Source organism: Muntiacus reevesi, chromosome X, assembly GCF_963930625.1.
Source record: "Muntiacus reevesi chromosome X, mMunRee1.1, whole genome shotgun sequence".
Lineage (NCBI taxonomy): Eukaryota > Metazoa > Chordata > Mammalia > Artiodactyla > Cervidae > Muntiacus > Muntiacus reevesi.
The window spans coordinates 9,769,125-9,791,783 of record NC_089271.1 but is presented as its reverse complement, the minus strand read 5'-3'; positions in this window follow the sequence as shown (position 1 = coordinate 9,791,783).

The window sequence follows — 22,659 nt, the reverse complement described above, 5'->3', positions numbered from 1 at the left end:
CATGTAGATTGTGTGGCAGTGACTGTATCTGGGTAGCCTCACAGGATTTGCCATATTCCTTATTCTGGGAGAAGGTCTCTCTTTTTGGTCACAGGCTGGACACATGACTCAGGGTTGACCCAGTGTAGTATTATCTCATCTCCCCACCAAGGTATTAGGCAAAAAACCTTCATCTCAGTTGTTGTTCAAAGTCAGGGAGAATCATTCCCTCTTCTTTCTTGCTACTTGGACACAGAGAGGAAGCAACTTAAGTGGAAAGGAAGCAACTAAACTGGGACTAGGGTGACATCTTCCCCACCTGATGGAGAGGTTGATCTTCATAACAGTGTACGAAGCTAACTCATAAAGAGAAGCAGAAACAAGTTGAAATCTTAGTGGGTAAAGTGTCCTGATGATGATGTTTCCTGAATTCTCAGTTTCTGCAGATTTTTCCTATGATAGCTGGGTAGCTCACTCAATCTAAGGTAATGCATTCTTTTTTCTTTAACTTGGGTTTTCAGATGGGTTTCTGTTACTTGCAACCAAGAGTCCTAATGAGTATAACAGTCAATATGCTAAGAACTTGCTGATGTGGCCACTATTTTATATTTATATATAAAGTAAGCCAAGTTATTTAAGACACATTTTTTATCAGAGTTGGAAATTAATGTGAAGGATTTATTCCACAAACCTTGTACCAAATTTTATTTTTCTTTTTATTAGCATTCACTTAAAGTTTTAATAATGAAAAATAAGTATTAGCTGTAATAAAAAATAAAAGAAAAATAAGTATTAGCTGTAATAAGTATTCTAATCTCATCTTGGGTTTGCAAATGCTTTTCTGAGTGTGGTAACACTCATTCCTGACTTGCGCATACTGTTATGTAATTGTTGGTATGTCGCAGGAGGAGGCTAGAAAGGATGGTGAAAGACCAGTTCTCAACTAAGAACAGAAAGATCCAAAAGGGGCTGAAATGTGAAACTAATTCTGTTTTTCTTTATTCAATACTTGGTTTCCATTGGAGGAAAACTAGTGAATCTGATTCTCAGAAGAGCTGTAACTTACACCTGGTGAAGTTGCACCGACAAGATATGAATTGTTTTGTGGCTATGTAAACATGTGACTAAAAAGAGATTGGACTTTGATTAATGCATTAGATGGTCAGACCTGCAACCCTAGTTCTTCATGATGATACTTCCCCAGATGGCCACCTCAGCCCTACTGATGGGGCCAGCTGTGACCTGCAAAATCATGACTCCAGACACTTTACTCCCAAGTGTCAGACTCCTGTCTCTAAACTGCCTGCTTGCTCAGCCCCGTCAGTAATCATACACCAAGTCCTAGCACTTAAATAGCTTTCCAGTGTATATCTTTTATTCCCTCCAAGCTGCTACCACCCCCATTTGAGTCATCTCTTCCTGTGTAATGTGACCTCCTTGAGAACTCCTCTGTATCTTCAGGGTCTTGCACAGTTTCAGGTACACCATCATTTCTCCAAAAATGCTTGTCAAGTGAACTAATCAGTCGGTCAGTTAATTAGTGAATGTTCAGCCTTCAAAGGTCTCAGAACCTAGCATTGTTCTTGATACATCTCAACTGCTCCAGAATTGCTTGTTGAATAAAAGAAAAAAGAATCTTTAGCCTTCAAAAGTCATCTTGATCTCAATTTAATTTAAATTGAGACTGTGTAATAGAATATTACTCAGCCATAAAAAAGGATGAAAATTTGCCATCTGCAAAAGCACGGATGGACCTGGAGGGTATTATGCTTATTGAATTAAGTCAGAGAAAGATGAGTACTATATGTTATCGCTTATATGTAGAATCTAAAAGATAAACAAATGAATATAACAAAACAGAAATATGCTCATAGATATAGAGAGCAAACTAGTGGTGACCAGTGGGGAGAGGGGCAAGGTGAGGGTAGGGGATTATAAAATATAGGCAAGATACAAAGATGTCCAGCACAGGGAATATAGCCAATATTTTATGACTTTAAATAGAGTGTAATCTGTAAAAGTATTGAATTAATATATTGTACACTCAACTAATACAAAGATGTAAATTAACTATACTTTAATAAAAATTTTAAAATGTAGATAAATGACACTAATAGCTTTAATAGAAACCCAAGTCTATATATTTTTGTTTTCCTTTTATTAAAGTGTAATAAAAAGGCAAGGCCTAAGCAAGCAAATAGAGATAGACAGATTTTGGTAAAAGTTACATTGATACTCAAAGTGGAAATCACATCCCAGAAATTTATCAAGTATTAACTGTTCATCAGGGAAAAAAATTCAAAGTTACATTTAAAAAAAAAGAGGAATTGAGTTTTAAATGAAGCAGGCTACCTAGGTAATGAATATTACAGATGTGAGGATTAAAAAATCATTGCAGAAAAAAAGGAACGTAGAACACTGCACTTAGCAGTAAATTTGGAAAGCTCTTCCTCTGAGATTGGAGAAGGAAATGGCAACCCACTCCAATATTCTTGTCCGGAAAATTCCATGGACAGAGGAGCCTGGCGGACTACAGTCCATGGGGTCACAAAGAGTCGAACATGAATGAGACAAGAATGCCCATTATACCTCATTCCTATTCAGTACTGAGGTACTAGCTGGAACAATAAGGCAAGTAAAGAAGTGAAAGAAAATGTTTGAAAAGGAAAAAATAAAGCTATCATTATTTTTGAATGACATTTATCTATGTAAAAAAAAAGAACAAAACTAACACTCCATCTGTATTTGAGCTATAAGAATTATTTAATAAATGCATTTAATAAGATTACTGCATACAAAATCAGTTCTATTTCTATGTGCCAGCAATAAGCAAAAATGAAATTTAAAATACCATTTACAGTAGCATCAAAAATGCCCAATACCTAGAATAAAATCTAATAAAAGGTGCAAAAAACACACTGTTGTAGCCACATGTTCTGGGAAACAAATTCACTCAGAAGGACAATGCAGATAGTGGAGTGCAATTTATTACACTGGTGAGCCCAAGGCAGAGTCTCCTCTTAGCCAAGGACCCTGACCAGTTTTTGTGAAAACCCTATACACCCTAACTGTGCACAAGCCCACCTCCCCAAATTCCCTCACAATCAAAGTTAACCCATGATTCATATGCCTTAAGCCTAGGTAGTTAACAGTGGACAATTATCAATAGGCCTGTGGTCATACCCCATTAAACATAATAGAATGTATGATTCTATTTGGTTACACCGATAATTAGGGTATTCTTTTAGCAATGGAGAACCCTGGGGCTCTTCCTTCCGGGGGCCTGATTTTCTAGTTGGTATGTGGTTTCCATAGATACTGGGCATATAGCTCAAAGTCCACAGTCCGGCCCAAGATGGAGTCCTGCTTTCAAGATGGAGCCTATTCTGTTTCCTCCTTCAACACCATTATTGAGATAAACAGACCTAAATAAATGGAGGACTATATCATGTTTATAGATTGGGAGATTCAATATTGTAATTTAGTTCTCCCCAAATTGATCTATAGATTCATAAATACAGTGCAGTCCTAGCAGTGTTTTAAAAAGTTGACAAGTGGATTCTAAAATGTACATGGAAATGAAAAGGGCTAGAAACAGTCAAGAATATTTTGAAGAATAAAAAACCTAGAGGAATTAGAAGATATTGGATATCATGACTTATTATAAACCTACAGTATTTAAGATACTGTGGAATTATGTAAGAATAGACAAGCAGACAAATAGAATAGAGTCCACTGAGAGACCCCCACATGTCACTTGAATTAAGTAAAAGCAGTTGTTTCAGTGTGGTGGAGCAAGGATGGTCTTTCTAATAAATGATGCTGAGTCAACTGCATGTTCATATGAAATAGGTATCTTGACCCCCTAACTCAGCCATCTGCAAAACCAATCTCAGGTGGATTGTAGACACACATGTGAAAGGTAAAAACAATAAAATAGAAGAAATCTTAAGAAATTTTCTTCACGACTTTGGAGGTAGCAAAATGCTTTTTAACACAAAAAGCACTAATTAAAAAGAAAGTGTACTACATTGAAATTAAGAACTCTTGTTCATCAAAGGTCAGCATAAAAATAGTGAAAAAAACGTGGTCAGTGTGGGAGAGGATATTTGCAAAGTGACTGACTTCAGCAGATGCATGCAAATTACCAAGATTTTATCATATGCCTGCAAGTTCTTTAAGTGGAAATGACCCATGGCTGATTCTTCTCGATGTATGGCAACAACCACCACAATATTGTAAAGTAATTAGCCTCCAATTAAAATAAATAGATTAATTTTTAAAATAAAAAAAATGGAAATGACAGATAATACCAAGTTTTGGCATGACTATGGAGCAACTGGGACTCTCATACCTTGCAGGAAGGACTATAAATTGAAACAACTACTTTCGCAAATTGTTTGGAAGGCTTCAGTAAAGTTTAACATGCAATACCCTGTGACCCAGCTATTATTTTCCTGACTCTATGCCCGGCAGAAATGCATACATAAGTTTACCAAAAGACAAGAAGGTTCATAGTTGTTGTTCAGTCACTAAGTCGTGTCCGACTCTGCCCTGTGAACTGCAGCACGCCAGGCCTCCCTGTCCTTCGCCATCTCCCGGGAGCTTGCTCAAACTCATGTCCATTGAGTCGGCGATGCCATCCAACCATCTCATCCTCTGTCGCCCCCTTCTCCTCTGACCCTCAATCTTGTAATAGCACTTAAACTATCAGCTATACAAATATTCAATTGTAGACTGGATAGATAAATTGTAATATATTGATACAATAAAATATAGCACAGAGGACAAACAACAAAGGTGAATCTCTCAAGGATATAATCATTTTTCTACTTTTAAAAATTGAATTATAATTAATTTATAATATTGTGTTAGTTTTAGGTGTTTGGCAAAGTGATTTAGTTATGTGTGTATATATGTATATAATTTTCCATTATAGCTTATTACAAGAAATTGAATTCCCTGTGATATGTAATAAATGCTTGTTGCTTATGTATTTCATGTATGGTAGTTTATGTTGTTAATCCCATACTTCTAATTTTTCCCTCCTCCTTTCCCCTTCAGTAACTGTAAGTTTATTTTCTATATTTGTGAGTCTCTTTGTTTTATATATAGATTCATTTGTATTCTTCAGATATCAGATGTAAGTGATATCTTATAATATTTTTCTTTGTCTGACTTGAGTTAGTATTATATTCTCCAGGTCCATCCATGTTACTGTACATAACAATAGTTCATTCATTTTTATGGCCAAATAGCATTCCATTGTGTGTATACTCACCACATCTTAAACCAATCAACTGTTGATGGGCACTTGGGTTGTCTTCCTGTCTTGGCTATGGTAAATAGTGCTACTATGAACATTGGGGTGGATATATCTTTTTGAATTAGAGTTGTCATCTTTTCTGGATTGGGGGTGAGATTGTTGGATAATATGTTAGCTCTATTTCTAGTTTTTTAAGGAAACTCTGTGCTGTTCTCCATAGTGGCTGCGTCAACTTACATTCCCACCAACAGTGTAGGAGAGTTCCCTTTTCTCCACACACTGTCCAGCATTTATTATTTGTAGACTTTTTGATGATAGCTATTCTGACCGGTATGAGGTGATATCTCATTGTAGTTTTTATTTGCATTGTTCTAATAATTAGTGATGCTGGGCATCTTTTCTTGTGTCTGTTGGCCACCTGTATGAATGTCTTCTTTGAAGAAATGCCTATTTTGGCCCTCTGCTTATTTTTCGTTTGGGCTGTCTGGCTTTTCTGTTACTGAATTGTATGAGCTGTTGGTATATTTTGGATACTAATGCCTTGGCAGTTACATCATTTGCAGGTATTTTCTCTCTTGAGGTTATTATTGAATGAAGGAAGCTACATGCTAAATAGTACTGGTGGATAATTTCATTTATTTACAGTTCAAAAATGGGGGGAAAGTATATAGTGGTTAAGAGCTGAGATAGTGTTTACCCTTGGGAAGAGGGGCAAAAGAGGATATTCTAGGTTCTAGGAATATTCTACTTTGTTATATGGTCACTGGTTCCTTTTGTGAAAAGTGACTGAGCTGTGCTGTACTTTAACATTTTGTGTATGTCAGTTTTAAAAATTACCTAGAGTTTGTTTATCAGGCATGAAAAATAATATGTCAGAGAAGAATTTTTAGAGAATGCTTAGAAATCAATAAGTAAAAAGATTAATGACCCAAAAGAAAAAGCCAGGCAAAGCAATACAGCACTTAACATGGGAGAAATTTGGCAGAAACATTTGAAAATATGCATAACCTCATTAGTGTTTAGGGAAATGTATCTCCAAATAAAAATTTTAAATTTCACATTCTCAAGTTGGCAAAAATGTAAAGCCTAGATAATACAAAGTTCTGGTAAGGGTACTAGGAGATGAGATTTCTTACATGCTGGTAGGAGTACAAATGAGAAAAACCACTTTGGAGAACAATTTGACCATAGATCATAAAGTTGGAGATGCACTATTTTTGATTCACTAGTTCCAATTTTAGGGAGCTATCTAGAAAAATTCTTAACTTTATGTAGCAGAGACAAGCATAATAAGAATGTTCTTTATAGAATAACTTGTTCTTGCAAAAGCCTATGAAAATTATTTAAATATATGATAAATGGAGAATGGATAAAATATATAGCATATATTCATATAATAGAATACTACACAACAAATAAAATAACACAGAGCCATTATATCAAAACCATAGTAGTTAGTAAAACATAATTTTAAAAACATGTAATATTGTATATGATATTTGTATACAAATGCACAGAAACGACAAACTCATAATGATGGTTCTTTTTCCAGGAAAGGAGAGAAACAGGATGAGGGAAGGGGCACATATCAGGGAGGGGGTTTTCCCATTGCATAAATGTGTAACTAGTGATTTTTTTTACTTAAAAATTACTGAAACAAATAGTACACAATATAAAGAATTTATAAAACTGTGTGGTAAGCATGCAAATATTTGTTATATTATTTTCTATAACTTTCTGTGTATCTGTGATATTTCATAGTAAAATTTTAGCCAGAAGAAAAGGTGAAACACTGGGCTATTTTCCACAAAAGTAAACCTCTCTGAAAAGAAGAGCTAGTTATACATGTGTGTTGATGACACTTAACTTGATCAATATCTTGTTCCTACATTCAAAAGTACAGCCAAAAGCATTGGGGATTGTTTTCAGATGATAGTAGCTGACAGTTATACAATGCTTTCTTTGTCAGTCTGTTCCTTTTCCTGCTCCCTTCTTGTCATTCTGTTTTCTCCCCTTCTCTTCCATCTTCCTACCCTTCCTACTTGTGCTCTTTCAGCCTTTAAAATTGTAAAATATTATATTTATTAAAAAAAAACTGCATACACCTTAACAAACTGTTGTGAAGCAAATGCTTCGAAAACCAAGACTGAGGTGCAGAAACATAGCATGGTCAGCCCCCAGAAAGCCCCATTATGCCAGATTCTGTTCTGAGAGGCACACAGAGGCGGCATGAGGCGAGCCTGTATTCTGCGCTAGGTCATTTGGTTCCAGAGTCTGTGTAATGTGTGTGTATACACATACCTTTCAGTTTCCTCGTATGTAGACTGAGTAAGATATTCATATCTGACTCATAAAATTGTTGGAAAAGGTTAAATAATATAATCTAAAGTACTTATAACAGTGCCTGGTACATCTAATTCATCTCCTGCAAGAAAGTATGAGCCAGCAAACTCACAAACGGTGTGTGAAACAAAACACATGTACAGTTTCCTGATGTAATATTGAAATGAACATGTAAAAGTTTAGGAGAGGGCACACAGTTCAGAGCTTGAGAGTCCTAAAGAGACCTAAATCTTTCGTACCCCCAGTACTTTTACACAAAGGAGAAAAGTATATATTGCAATGGATTTGTAGTATAAATTCTGCATTTTGAAAGAGATGTGCATCCTAGGAGAAACACAGCAACAGAGAGACAACAGAAATGGGAAAGAAGATTATGCAGTGTGGTCATTGCTGATCACTACCTCATCAAAAAAGAAATTAGTAAGCATCACATCCTAGAAGAGAGACTACTAAGGAGATGAAACCACAGAAGCACATTCCAGGCCTCATGAAACTAGAGACTAGTTATATAGATGAATTTACAAACTCAGTGAAAAAATAATGTAATTATAAAGGAAATACAGAGGGCCAGAGGAGCAATTTCATGTCTGAAGGTCACAGAAAGGCCTTCTACAGGAGAATTTATGCTGAAAGAGAATGACTGTAGAGGAAACATTAGTTGTGGAGCTGAACAGAAAAGCAGAGGCAAAGATTTAGATGTGGCCAAAGCTGACTTTGCCTGAAGTCTAGACATCAGAGAGCACTTTGGGGGCTGCTCAATGCCCAGTGTGGTCTTTCTGACCACAGTGGACAATGGGAAAATGTGGTCAAATGCATCACATTAGCTCGCCATGTTTTCTAAATGCTTATGTTGGATTGTGGCTGATCTAAGTCACTTATCTTATGAACAGCTCTGGGACTTCTCACTGAGATTGATAGATTAAATGTGATAACGTTATAGTTTACTGTATTGAATCTTTTCTACCATTTTTTCATTGTTTATATCCCAAAGGAAAAAATACAAATAATACTGGATTTATTTTATAAACAGAAAGCTCCTAGATTCCCTATAAAGACAGTGTCTCTGACCAAATAGAGTTGTGCTATCAAACTTCCCTTTTTTGGAAATCTTTAACAATTTTCATCCAACAATGTTTAAAAAACAGTTTTTAGGATTATAATAAACTGATGTTGTAAAATAGCACTTGGGACAAGTCATGCATTCTTTACTCATTGTTTAAACTGTGTCATTTCAACTAGACCTAAATATTAATTCACTTTTATTAGTTTTATAACATTTTCCAGGCAACTTTTAAATGAGAACTGATTATTTTGCAGATAAGTCTCTTACAGACTTGAGACCAATGGACCTTCCAAAAGGAGCATGAAAAGAGCAAAATGTATAGTGTTCTAATTTTTAGGTTCTTTCATAAGTGAGGGTGATAAACTTATAGAATGGCCTATAAATATATTTAAACTTACGTAATTAAAATTTTATGCATCATTGACTATCCATATCAATGTTGTTTATACTAAAATTTTAAGTTTCAAGGGGCAAAAAACTGGTTGATAAACTCTGAGTTATGTAATTATTCTGGAAGACAAATGGGGATAGTGGGCTTTAACATGAATTTACTGGAAGAAATCAAAATAACATAAATCTAAAACCCACAACATCCCTATTTCTTCCTAATGGCCCTTTCTTTAACTTAGAGGACACATTAATCCTTTTAATCTCATTTTCCATGTATAAACTGAAGGTAGTCATGCCTATTACCTTCCAAATTAGTAGCAATCATCAACCTTTTAAAGACTTTATAAAGGCAGTTGTAAAGGACTAGGATTAAAATTTGGAGATAAAGGTCAGGTTGTACTGGACAAGCAAGCTAGTCCCTAGGAAGCTATGTTGTGTGAATGTGAAAGTCGTTCAGTCATGTCCGACTCTTTGTGACCCCACGGACTATACAGTCCATGGAATTCTCCAGGCCAGGATATTGGAGTGGGTTGCCTTTCCCTTCTCCAGGGAATCTTCCCAGCCCAGGGATCAAACCCAGGTCTCCTGCATTGCAGACAGATTCTTTACCAGCTGAGCCACAAGGGAGCCTTACGGAAGCTATGTTAGGTATGTTCTAAGTTTCACTGAATATGGCTGCTCTGCCTAAGTGGCTTAATTTCATTTAGCAAGCGGTATATAGGCATTTTATATATACAGGCTTCCCTGGTATATATGTGGGCTTCCCTGATAGCTCAGTTGGTAAAGAATCTGCCTGCAATGCAGGAGACCCCGGTTCAATCCCTGGGTTGGGAAGACCCACTGGAGAAGAGGTAGGCTACCCACTCCAGTATTTTTGGGCTTCCCTTGTGGCTCAGCTGGTAAAGAATCTGCCTGCAATGCGGGAGACCTGGGTTCAATCCCTGGGTGGGGAAGATCTCCTGGGGGAGGGTGTGGCAACTGACTCCAGTATTCTTGCCTGGAGAATCCCCTTGGACAGAGGAGGACAGAGGATCTGGCAGGCTACAGTCCATGGGGTTGCAGAGTCAGACATGGCTGAGCGACTAAGCACAGCACACATACAGGCATTTTAATCATACCAATTTATTAGTATGTATGTATTAGCAGTATGTGTGGGGCTCCAAAATGGTTCGAATCTTCAGAGTCCATTTGAACTGATCCTATTTCTGACCTAAAGAGGTTTGTTCAAAGGATTTAAGGGACAATGAAATAATTGAAAAGGATGGGAGAGTTAAAGTCATGCAGTTGCAACTGTACTACTAATTTCAGTTACACAACCATAGCCAGGATCTGGAGTTGCAGAAGCTTCGGTTGTCATAGCCACAAGTGTCACTGCTTATTCATACCTGTGAAGCTGGAGAGAAGACCCTAGAAGATGGAGGCCAGCAGCCACACAGACTCATAGCTGTCTGACTGTTTGCAGCTTGCACAGTATTTTTTATAATTAGTCACAATTGTTGATGTATATACATCACTATGGGCTTCCCAGGTGGCGCTAGTGGTAAAGAACCCACCTGCCAATGCGGGAGACATAAGAGACTCGGGTTCAATCCCTGGGTCAGAAAGATTCCCTGGGGGAGGAAATGGCTACCTACTCCAGTGTTCTTGCCTGGAGAATGCCATGGACAGAGGAGCCTGGTGGGCTACAGTCCATGGGGTCGCAAAGAGTCAGACACGACTAAACTACTTAACACACACACACACCCTCTACTATATATGAAATAGATAACTAATGACAACCTACTGTATTGCACAGCGAACTCTTCTCAATGCGCTATGGTGACCTAAATGGGAAGAAAACCTAAAAAGGAGGGGATGTGTGTATAACTAACTCTGCGGTACAGCAGAAACTAACCTAACATTGTAAAGCAACTATACTCCAATAAAAAGTAAACAAAAAGTGAATTGTTAGTCACAATTGGACTTTTATATACTATAACCCAAGGACTAAGTGATAAAAGCAACCACTGTTTGCGCATCTTGATATAAAATAATAATAGAAAGGAGGAGAGAGGAAAAGAAATTTGGTTAGTATATAAAGATATATACATAAAATGACAAGGAAAAAATATCTGTAGCTACAATATTCCTCAATTTGGCAACTAATCATGGGGTTATATTTGCTGTTTACAAATGTCTTTCCTTTTGCCTTTGAATAGTAATTCAGCTGGTTAGAATTGTGTATATGGTGAGATAATGTCACCCAGTATGGTGATGAATTTACCACTGCCATGAAAACCAAACAGGTTAGAATTCTAATCCCAGTTCTCTATCTTGGTGCCAAATACCGTTTTAGTCAGTTATGTGCGGAAAGCAACAACAACAAAACACTAGATATTTCAAGTACGAAGGAATTTACTACAGAAAATTAGGTGCTAGAAAACTCACTGCAAACAAGGCAAGAGCTGAATTCAGGAGGGCTAATGGTTTAAAGATCACACCATAATCGCTGTGATTAGTAAGTCAGGAAGCAGTTACTGTCGCTGTCACCACCACAACTGAGCCTCTTATTCATGGAGCTAGTAAGTAGCCCCTGGAGTGTGGGGTGCACAGGTATGCAATTGCTCATGTTAACTTCACTTTTCAGACTCCAAAGCTTCAGGAAGATGTCTCTCTTTATTTTAAATTTCATATACATACAGCTTACTGATGAAATCTAAATCATGTCACAAATCCTAGCTGTATGAGAGTCCGGTAAATGTAGTTTTTAGCCCTCTAAGCCCCCATGAATTCAAAGTAGTAACAAAGAAGGTCATGAGGAAGTTCTGTGCTAGCACAGTTATTATCACAGACATTTATGTTCTTTCTTGGCTTTTGTCATTACACCCAGTCTTACGAGGAGTATCTTTATGCACACACCATTTCTCACATATCCTAGGAATTATATTGTTGGCTTAAGAGATAACGCGTGTTGAAAATTTCTATTAAGCACTGCTACTCACACAGAGTGTGTTCTGTGGATCAGAAGTATTGGCATCACCTGGGAGCTGGTTTGAAATGCAATATCTCAGGCCTCACCTTCAACCCACTGAACCTGAGTCTGCATTTTCACAAGATTCCCAAGGGTTTGTGTACACATTTCAGTTTGATTAGTACCAGGATAGGGATTGTACATATTGAAATCCCAGTGGCAATATACGTATGGTATTCTCCCAGTATCCTCACTAAGACTGTGCTCAGTCTTCTTAATATGTTTCAAATTAATATTTGAAAATAGCATTTCTTTTTTATGAATGAAACTGAGCATCTTTTCAGATTAAATAAAATGATTTTACATCAGTTTCTTTGAACATGTGTTATACATCGATTGAATTACTGGTCTTTTCTTATCAACTTAAGAATGTCTTTAACGGGAAGAAAATTAACCGATTATCTTTACAAATATTTCCCCCATTTTGTTGTTTTCCTTTTTGTTTATAAATTAATTTCCCTACAGAACACACACATATTTTTATCCGGTTGATTTTGTTAGTCTTTTGTTTCATAAATTAGAGATTATTGTCCTATGTTTAGAAAAACGTATTGCCTTGAGGTTATTTTAAAGACTCATGTTTTCTTTTGTGAGGATAAAATCTTTGATTGATCAGAATGTATTTTGGTGAGAGGTATGAAATAAGAATCTAACTGGCTATTTAGCATTGATGACTACACATCAAGAATTCTTAGCCTGGCATTCATGAATGCATAGAGCACTTAAAGTCCTGAAATCGGGTGTGAAGTTGTACATGGATTTTCATTTTTCTGAAGCAAACATCTGTAGGGTCCATTAGATTATTTAAAAAAAAAAAACACCTTAAGAACCATTTCTGTATGTGTCCATTATCCAATATGGTTTCAGTTACTTTATGAATATTCATTACCCCCAAGTGTCCAGTCAGATCCTTCTCTTTACCTTCAGACATGAGCATACCAAAGTTGATGGAGCCCAGGGTAATCATCAGAATCCTTATAAGAGAGCAAGAAGATCAAAGAAGAATGAGATGGAATGACAGAAGTAGAGATTGAAATGATGTACTTTAAAGATAATGGAAGGGGCCAGGAGCCAAGGAATACAGATGGCTTCTAGAAGTTAGAAGAGTCAAGGAAGTGGATTTTCCTCTGGCGTCTACAGAAAGCATCAACCTTGCTTCAGGGACTTTGATTTTAGCCCTTTAAGACTCATACAGGCCTTTTGACCTCCAGATCTGTAGTGGAACACATTTGTCTTCTTTTAAGCCACTAATTTTTTGGTGATTTGTTACCATAGCAATAGGAAGCTAACACATGGTATGCCACTGGGAAGGCAGCAACAAAGTAGCTCAAAGATGATACAGCATCCAAGTCCGTCTTAATGGGATACATTTATGTAAAGTTAAAGGAAAAATGCACTGGACTTGCAGATCAGCTCTCTTCTGTTACCTTAAAATTGCAAACAACTGGGGCATTACTGAAAAAGATGATGGAACTGAAAGAGATGGAAATCTGTAGAACTTTGACTCTTTTTTCTCATCTGGCACTCTTCCCTTCTTTGTCTTTTAGATTCTCAGCACCTTGTGCCATACAACACCTTTCTGTCAATGTGTGAAATGTCTAGTTATGTCCCTGTTTCTCAAATAGGGGGAAAATGTAAGCAAAGATTCTCAAGCAGAAGGGAAAATGGCAGTGAGGCATGCCCAAAGGTAAGAACACACTGAGCATTAGAAACCTAGAGCTGAGTGTAACTTGGGGGCAGAGGAGAAAAGGTGGAGAGACACTAGCCAAGGCAGGTTTGAATCTAGCACGTGCAATATAGCCTGAATGTTTGTACCTCCTCAAAATTCATTTGTTATAAGCCTAATGCCCAAAGTGATGTTATTAAGAGGTGGGGACTTCGGGGAGGTGATGAAAGCAGAGCCCTCATGAATGGGATTAGTGCCATTATAAAAGAGGCTCCAGAGAGCTCCCTCATACCTTTCACTATGTGAGGACACAGGGAGGAGCCAGCAGTCTGCAATCCAGAAGAGGGCTCTCTCCAGAACCTGACCATGCTGGCACCCTGATCCTGGACTTGCAGTCCCCTGCAACTGTACGAAATACATTTCCGTTGTTTATTAGCTGCTTGGTCTGTGGTATTTTGTTGTAACAGACTGAACAGATTAAGACACCACTCAACTCTTGAAAATGGGTGCCTGGTATAGCTTGGTCCCGTGTCATCTGACTCCCAAAGCCACACTGAGATAGTGTGACTGCAACAATATGGTCAGACAACCAGAATTTGTAAACCAGGGTCAACTCATAACTCCAGCCTCTTGCTGTCCAGGGGAATCTGTGGAACTGAAATTGACAGACTCCTTTCAAGGCCACAGGAAAGAACCTTTAGTAACACTTGCTCCTGAAGATCTCTTTCCTTAACCCCAGTCCCCTGCTCCTTTAAGCCAAAGAGTTCTATCATTCTCTAACTGTAGTCAAGGACAGCATTTGTTTGTTTTTAGAAGGCATTGACAGACGATGTTAGCCAAGCCAGATGCATTTTCATGTTTGGTGAAATCCAAATAGTAACAAAAATTGCTAAAGGGATGTTGAGTTCAAAATGACTGAGGATAGTCATCACCACTGTGGTGGGACCTCAGAGTGGGCATAGGTAGCAAGAATATCTAAGGTGACTTTGAATGGAGCTGTATGGTTGATCATTTTACAAATGAAAATGTGCCAATGTAGTCATGATGTAATTAAAAATAAATTTGTAAAGAAAATGTCTGTACTGGAGAAGCTGAATGTTGAGGAACTAAAGATAAAAAAGACCCCCAAACCTCAACATCAAGAAAATAGCACTGAAATCAACCTAGATAAAAGGAAGAAAATGATGCCTTTACATGGATGAGTATAATCTGCCTAGAGATGGAATATCAAGGGAAAAAGAGCCATTAGATATTAAGATGATGAAAGAGTCTGGAGTAGAGTCAGGGCATACCACGAATATACAAGGAGAAGCAACTCTTATTCGTCTTCATTCCTCTGGTTCTAGAATAGTTCCTTGTAATTATGTATGCCCACATGAACACACATTGGATCTGTTTTCTCTTATTCTATTATCATGTAACATATGATATAGTGACTCTGCATCATAGTATTTAAGTTATGGGATATTAAGAGAAAGAGTAAGCATCACTTAAGGACTTATCTCCTCATCTGGGAAAGGCGTTAGTATGTTTTTGGTTATACACAGGATAGACAGATCATGTTAGGTGGAATTATAACCTTGTTATTGTGTTTGGAGATTAAGCATGGTTAAAGGAGATACACATTGGTGTCAAGCTGACAAGGTGTGGCCTTGTGATGGGTGATTTTATATATCAACTTGACTGGAACATGAGCTACCCAGATATCTGGTTAAACATTGCTTCTGAGTGTGTCTGTCAGAGTGTTTCCAGAAGAGATTAAATTGGTGGACTGAATAAAGCCTATTGCCTGTCTGAGGTGGATGGGCATCATCCAACCAGTTAAGGATCTGAAGAGAAGAAGAAGGTGGAGGAAGGCGGAATTCTGTCTCTACCTGGCTGCTTGAGCTGAGGTATCAGTCTTCTCCTACCCTTGGCCTGGGACTTACACCATAGGTACTCTGGCTTCCCAGGCCTTCGGACTCAGATTGGAATTGATACCAGTAGATTTCCGGATCTCCAGCTTTCAGATGGAAAATCCTGGGACTTTTCAGTCTCTATAATTTCATGAGCCTTATAGTAAATCTCATTTTAGATCTCTCTTTCTCACCTTCTCTCTCTCGAGATAGATATCTAGAATGAGATTTATTATAATATTTGTGTATATATATATATATATATATATATATATATATATACACACATAAATACCTCCACATTCATTTCCCCTATTGGTTCTATTTCTCTGCAAAACCCTGACCAATATAAAAGGAGTGTATAAATACTACTTGAGCTTTTATAGTCATTGTGGCCCCTGTGTGTCTATTACTATTCCCATACCATTTATTCACTTACTTCTTAGAATCGAATCAAATTCTCAATGAATCCTTTTGTTAATTTCATAAAAACATACCTTAAATGAGTCACATCCCATTGCCCTGACTATACGCCTAATGCACACATATGGAAAATAAAAAATGATGTTGATTAAAAAGTAAAGTATAACCAAAGAACTGAGAGAATCAATCAGTAGAGAAAATAGGGAAGTGTTTTGGACATGCTAGCACTTTGTGCAAATGTGATCTGTAATTACAGTATTCAGTCTCGTGTGACAGGCTGAGACTGAGTTCCTGAACTGCTCTTGGTGGTGGGTCCAGTTTCTGTAGCTGAGTCGTTGTCCCTCACAACCTTTTATTTTGTTCCCCTTAAGCAGGGCCTACTTCTTTCTCCTTGGGAGTGTTGATGGATGTGAACTGGTCCTTTGTATTCTCTTACAATGTGTCCTTCCTCATCAGTGCTGCCAATTTACAAGAAGATGCGGAAGCTGAGGTGCCTACCAGCATATTGTGACCCTAAGTTTATTGAAATAAAAAATGATAAAAGGCCCAATGTGTCCTAATTCTGCCATTAATTATGCTTTTGTAGCAAATAATTAAAGGGTCTTAGGAAAATGCACAGTTATTTGAGAATTAGAAATAATTCATTATCGCTAATAAACTTTTAGCTGGAATTGTCTTATCAGATTTTCTATGCAGTTATGTGGAACTGTGTTGTGACAATGGAGATAATAAATGCATAAGTATTGATAGTGAGAACAATGAAGGGAATGTCTGGAATAAGAATGGCAAATCTAAAGCATATGTGTTCTCCTCTTTCACTTCCCAAACCTGTGGCCAACATCAGACTCTTACCACTTTAAGCCAGATAGAACAGCAGAATCCTCCTCAACACAAAGCTCTCGGAAAACACTGCATGTTCATTGGTGTTGACCAAAGACTTGAAGCCTCTTGTCATGTCCAGGAAAATGTAAGGATATCAAAGTGGAGGAACATAGGCAGGGGTGACAGGAAGAGGCTGAGGAGCTGCTCAACATGTAATTGCAAAGGGATGCAGTACAGTAGCCAACTAGGTGATTGCCTTTCCATATTCATAGAGCCAGAGAGCATCACTTCTCAAAATTTAAGTATCAGTACACAGAAATCAGCTGGGGGTCAGAATCAGCTTCTGATTCGGTAGGTCTGCACTGGATCCCATGATTCTGCATTTCTAACAAGCTGATAGATGTTGCTGACATTGCAGGTCCAAGGGTTGCATCTTGAGCAGTGATGATGGGAATTCACTTACAGTTATAACTCGTCTGTTGGGCACAGGACTCTGTGCTCTTCCTCTGTGTTGTAGAGGACAGAGACTAGAGTAGCCGTCAGAACACCCAAGTTCAAGTCCACCGCTTATTTTGTGACCTAAGTCTTTAAGGCCAATTTTTCTTATTTGTAATATCAGAACAGAAATACATACCTTATGCACGACTCAAGGGGATCAAATAGTTATCTTTGTGTGATATTTAGAAAGGGCTCATTAAGTGTTAGTTAACTCTGAACCCATCACAATCACTAGTATTCCAAAAAGACTCAGAATTTCTGGCTACACACCACCAAAGTATCTAGAAGAAAAATTTTATCAGCCTTCCAGATGGCTGTCGACATGATGCCAAGCATCCAAATATTTGGACTGCATTCAAAACATATTCGACAAAGCATTTTTCTCCCTTTCAGATGGGTGTTTTGGCCTCAAGAAGACAGAGTGAGGGGATTTTACGTAGAAAGATGTTATCTATCTAACTTCACTGGCTCTTTTGTATACTTTGGAGCAGCTTACAGACATCGAAGAATGGTAATGCACGCAACATGGATAATCTCAATTTTCAGAAAGCCTTTGATAATGTTCCATCTAATGGGCTGCTTAAACCCAAGACAGCAGGGATGCTTGATAGAACCATGGGAAAAGGAAAAATTGGCTAGAGAACAAAACAAAAAGTTTAGAATAAGACAGAATGGAAAATAGATAGAAGATGGGGTTGCATTCAAAGAGCAGGGAAAGAAGCCCAGATGTTTGCATTGTGACTGTGACATAGATTGATGTGCAAACTTCCCAGGTGGCGCTAGTGGTAAAGAACCCGTCTGCCAGTGCAGGAGACGTAAGAGATGCGGGTTCATTCCCTGGGTTGGAAAGATCCCCTGGAGACGGGCATGGCAACCCACTCCAGTTTTCTTGCCTGGAGAATCCGCATGGACGGAGGAACCTGGGGGGCTACAGTCCATGGGGTCGCACAGAGTTGGACATGACTAAAGCAACTTAGCACATGAGCTACAGGAGAAGAGGCAGCTAGGACTATGGCTTTACCATACAAGAGCATCAAGCCTGATGGTGATGTGAACTTTTATGACACTCTTAACATTATAAGGCCTACATATTAGACTAGAAAGACAGTTAAGGATACTTGAAATGATATGAAACCACTTCTGATTTAAGAATTAAAAATAGTCAGCTGCAGCACAAGGCTTTCAGTAGAAATTTTATGTCTTTAATTAGTTTAACCCTGGGTGAATAATAAAAACATATTCTTTTAAATCAGTGGTTCTCAACTAGGGGCAATTTTGCTTCCCCTTGACCTCCAAGGGCCATTTGGAGATGTGTGGACATTTTTGTTTGTCACATCTGAGGGGGAGGCTGCCATCTAATGGGACAAGGCCAGGGATGCCACTAAACAACCTACAGTTCACAGCACAGCTTCTTAGAGTTTTGCAGCCCAAATGTTAACAGTGCCAACACGAGAAACCTTGTACTCTGAAGTGCACAGGAGGGAAGAATTCACAAGAGAAGAATGTTCTGTACAAAGCATCTGCCTGAAAAAATCCTTTGTTGAATGAAGTACTCATTATCACTGAAGAAAAGTGATCTAATATTACAAACAGAAGAAGGAGGAGAGACAGAAGAAGAGCAGAAATATAAGGAGAAAGATTCCTTCTCAGGCAAAAACAGCGAACAAAAACATTTAACCTTTGCTGTGAACTTTTGTGTCCCCCTCAACTGGTGTTCCTCTTGGGTCTTCTGCTTAATTCACTTCAAATGAATTGGTCTCGAGTTTGCTACAGAACAGGATCCATAAAAAACATCTGTTACATTCTGGCATGCAGATGTTTGAGTCTGTACATGCCAACCAGTCACTTACCGACATCATTCTCTTTTAGAGAAAAATGTAGGTTCAATGAGAGAATGAAGAAGGTAGTTGGAACACAGAAGGAATTCCAAAAGTTTTAAAAATGTATAAAACTTACTATTTTCCTTTATTTTATGTAATATAAGAAAAGAATGTAATTTCTCTAACTAGATGTTCCTAGAGGCACATTAAAAATAAAAACAGGTCTGCTTTCGATAACCACATTCTAGGACCAGTGAAAGAGGCAGCTACCATATGGTGTACATGGAATGATTTCAGGGGTTCTGGAGAGGACCCTGTTGTCCACTCTAACTCTTGTCATTTCACCCTAATGGCCACTTTAGAAGTTTTGCTTCCTGTTATGCCACAAAACATTCTATTCAAGGTTCCTCAAGCAACTTACTCAGCTAACTCAATTTATTAGAACATGGTGTGTGTGCTTAGCGGCTCAGTCATGTCCGACTCTATGCAACCCCATGGACTGCAGCCCACCAGGCTCCTCTATCTATGGGAATTCTTCAGGCAAGAATGCTAGAGTGGATTGCCATGCCCTCCTCCAGGAGAATCTTCCCAACCCAGGGATCAAACCCAGGTCTCTCACATTGCTGGCAGATTCTTTACCATCTGAGCCACCAGTTAACATGGAGATGAACCAGACTAGAATGGAACATAGCTCGTGAGTTGAAGAGAAGTGGGAGAAAAGAAATCTTGCTGAAAATAGATAGCAGAAAAAGCTGCCTTAATTTGCATTTTATTCAAAAGTCAAACTTATTTGTAAGAAGGTAGGGCCCGAATCATTCAAAATTCCCTCTTAATTTATTGGAAAGCAAAACATACCTGTGTCAGGTTCTCGGCTAGCAAAATGATGCTTATTGACCTCTGACTAGTTCTACTTAGGAGTTTGTAACATATAGCTCCGGAAGTTTGTCTGGTATCCCAAAATGAGAGGATTTATCTGGTGGAAGGGGTGAATTATGTTGACTAATGTTATGCCAGAGCTAAGGACTCTTAAAGCAACTTGAGGAGAACTCTACAACTAAGCCCATTTTTAGGCACAGATATTCATATAAACTGGTAGTGTCTTGAGTTTCAGCATTATTGTCATCTTTCTTGGTTGCATTATTTACAAAGGTTAATTGATAGAACCCTATAAATTAATCAATTTATTTTTTGAATTGGTTTGTGAGATATGTGTATGCATGGGAACATAGACACTATATATCTTAACAGATACATGTGAACATTCTTTTCATCCTTTTTTTTCATATTCTATTTTAGATTTTATTAAAGTATTAGTGAATTTTAAAGGTCTATATTTGACATCAAATAGGGCTAGGTGGTGGCTTCCCTGGTGGCTCAGCAGTAAACAATCTGCCTGCAATGCAGTAGCCGCAGGAGACACAGGTTTGATCCCTGGGTCAGGAAAATCCCCTTGAGGAGGGTGTGCAATCCACTCCAGTATCCTTACCTGGAGAATCCCATGGACAGAGGAGCCTGGTGGGCTACAGTCCATAGGGTCTCAAAGAGTTGGACACAGCTGAAGTGACCGAGGACAGGGCTAGGTATAGGACTTTCCAGGTGGGGCTCAGTGGTAAAGAATCTGCCTGCCAAGCAGGAGACTTGGGTTCTATCCCTGGGTCTGAAAGATGCCCTGGAGGAGGAAGTGGCAACCCACTCCAGTATCCTTACTTGGAGAATCCCATGGACAGAGGAGCTTGGCAGGCTACAGTCCATGGGGTTGTAAAGAGTCAGATGTGACAGAGAGGCTAAGCAACAACAGGACCAGGTATGCTTCCCTTTATTACATTTTGTGGATCCCAGCTTATCATTGAAAAGTCCACATTTTTGTTTGCAAATGGGAAGGAGCAAAAAGACAATGGTGAATCAGTGCCACCACTTATCCTCAACTGACCCTTTAGTGAAAGGGGTCATTAAATGCATCCTTCTCATATCTATATCGTATATATATATACACACACACCTTGTGTATATATCTTATGTATATATATGTATATGTGTATGTATATATATATATATCACCATATGCAAAGGGGAGGATATCTTATATATATCTTATATGTATATATTTAAAATGATTCTCAAAAAAAAAGAAAAAAAGATTCTCAAAGGACACAGATGGCCAGCATGAGTTTCCACCAGCCCCAATGCTAAGCAGCCAAGAATCTATTGAGGTGCTAGTCTGTCTGACAAATGCTGCATGTAGTTTTATCAAAGTAGAGGTGAGATACTGGGGTGTCCTGAGTATAGAGAGAGTTCCTCACTGGCTCTCCAAATTCTGGTCGTTGTTTAGAAATCCATTTTGCATATGTGCAAGCTTTGGGGCCGTTTTCAATCTCTTCTAAGACTCTCTTTTCTCCCACTTATTTCAGAACATTTAAGAGGGTCATGAGTAACATTGATTTTGTAAATGTTCTGTTGGCACTAACCATTATATATATTTTTGAAGTTGATGCATATGTTTTATGGAAGAAACTATCAGGGACTTACCCCCTGGATCATCCTCTAATGTAGTGTACTCATAGACAAACCCACATTGAGGGCATCAATATTACCAAGCATGTGTAAAGTCCTGCCCTTGGAGGGTACAAAAGATGCCTAAGAAAGAGTCTACCCTCCAGGAAACTGCACTAATGATGGTGGCAAGAAGACATACTTCAGAAGGTTAGATGGCAATAAAAATGTTTTCCTTGTACAACAAGACATGTTGTTGGTGACAGGTACAGCCAATACTTCTTTACTAGGCAGGAAAATGCAACCCCCTCCCCTCAAAGATCTCTGCATCCTCATCCCTGGAAACTAAAATGGTACCCTGCACGACACATCACACTTGTCAGGTATGATTAAGTTAAGGCTATTGAGATGGAGAGATTAGCTTGGATTATCTGGGTGGACCCAGTGGTATCACGGGGACTTTCTAAGTTGGAGGCAGGAAGGTCAGAGGCAGAGCAGGAGAGGTGAGGAGTAAAGGGGATCAGAGTAAGACAGGGCCCTGAACCAAGGAACTCAGACGATCTCTATAATCTGAAAGAAGCAAGGAAACAAATTCTCTCTTAAAGCTTCCAGAAGAAAGCAGTCCTACTGACCCATTTTGGATTTCTTACTTCTACATTCAATTTGTGTCATTTTAAGCCACTGAGTTTGCAGTAAATTGTTACAACAGCCGTAGGAAGCTAATGCACTTGCTATAAGAATGCACCTCATTTTAGTGAACTCCAAAGTCTGCAGCTGTCAAAGGGAGGTGAGACAAAATCACTATTAAGTACTGATACATCATATTCTTGACTAATTAAGTATCTAAATATGCGTTCTTCAGAGAATAAGACAGAGCAAAGGAACAGCAGCCTAAGTGCAGAGAGGAGGAGGTGGGGTGGGGGGGGGGCAGTGCTTAGTTTCTCTGTCTGCATTTGCAAAGTAAGGAATGAAGGTGGTATGATTTTCAGGACTT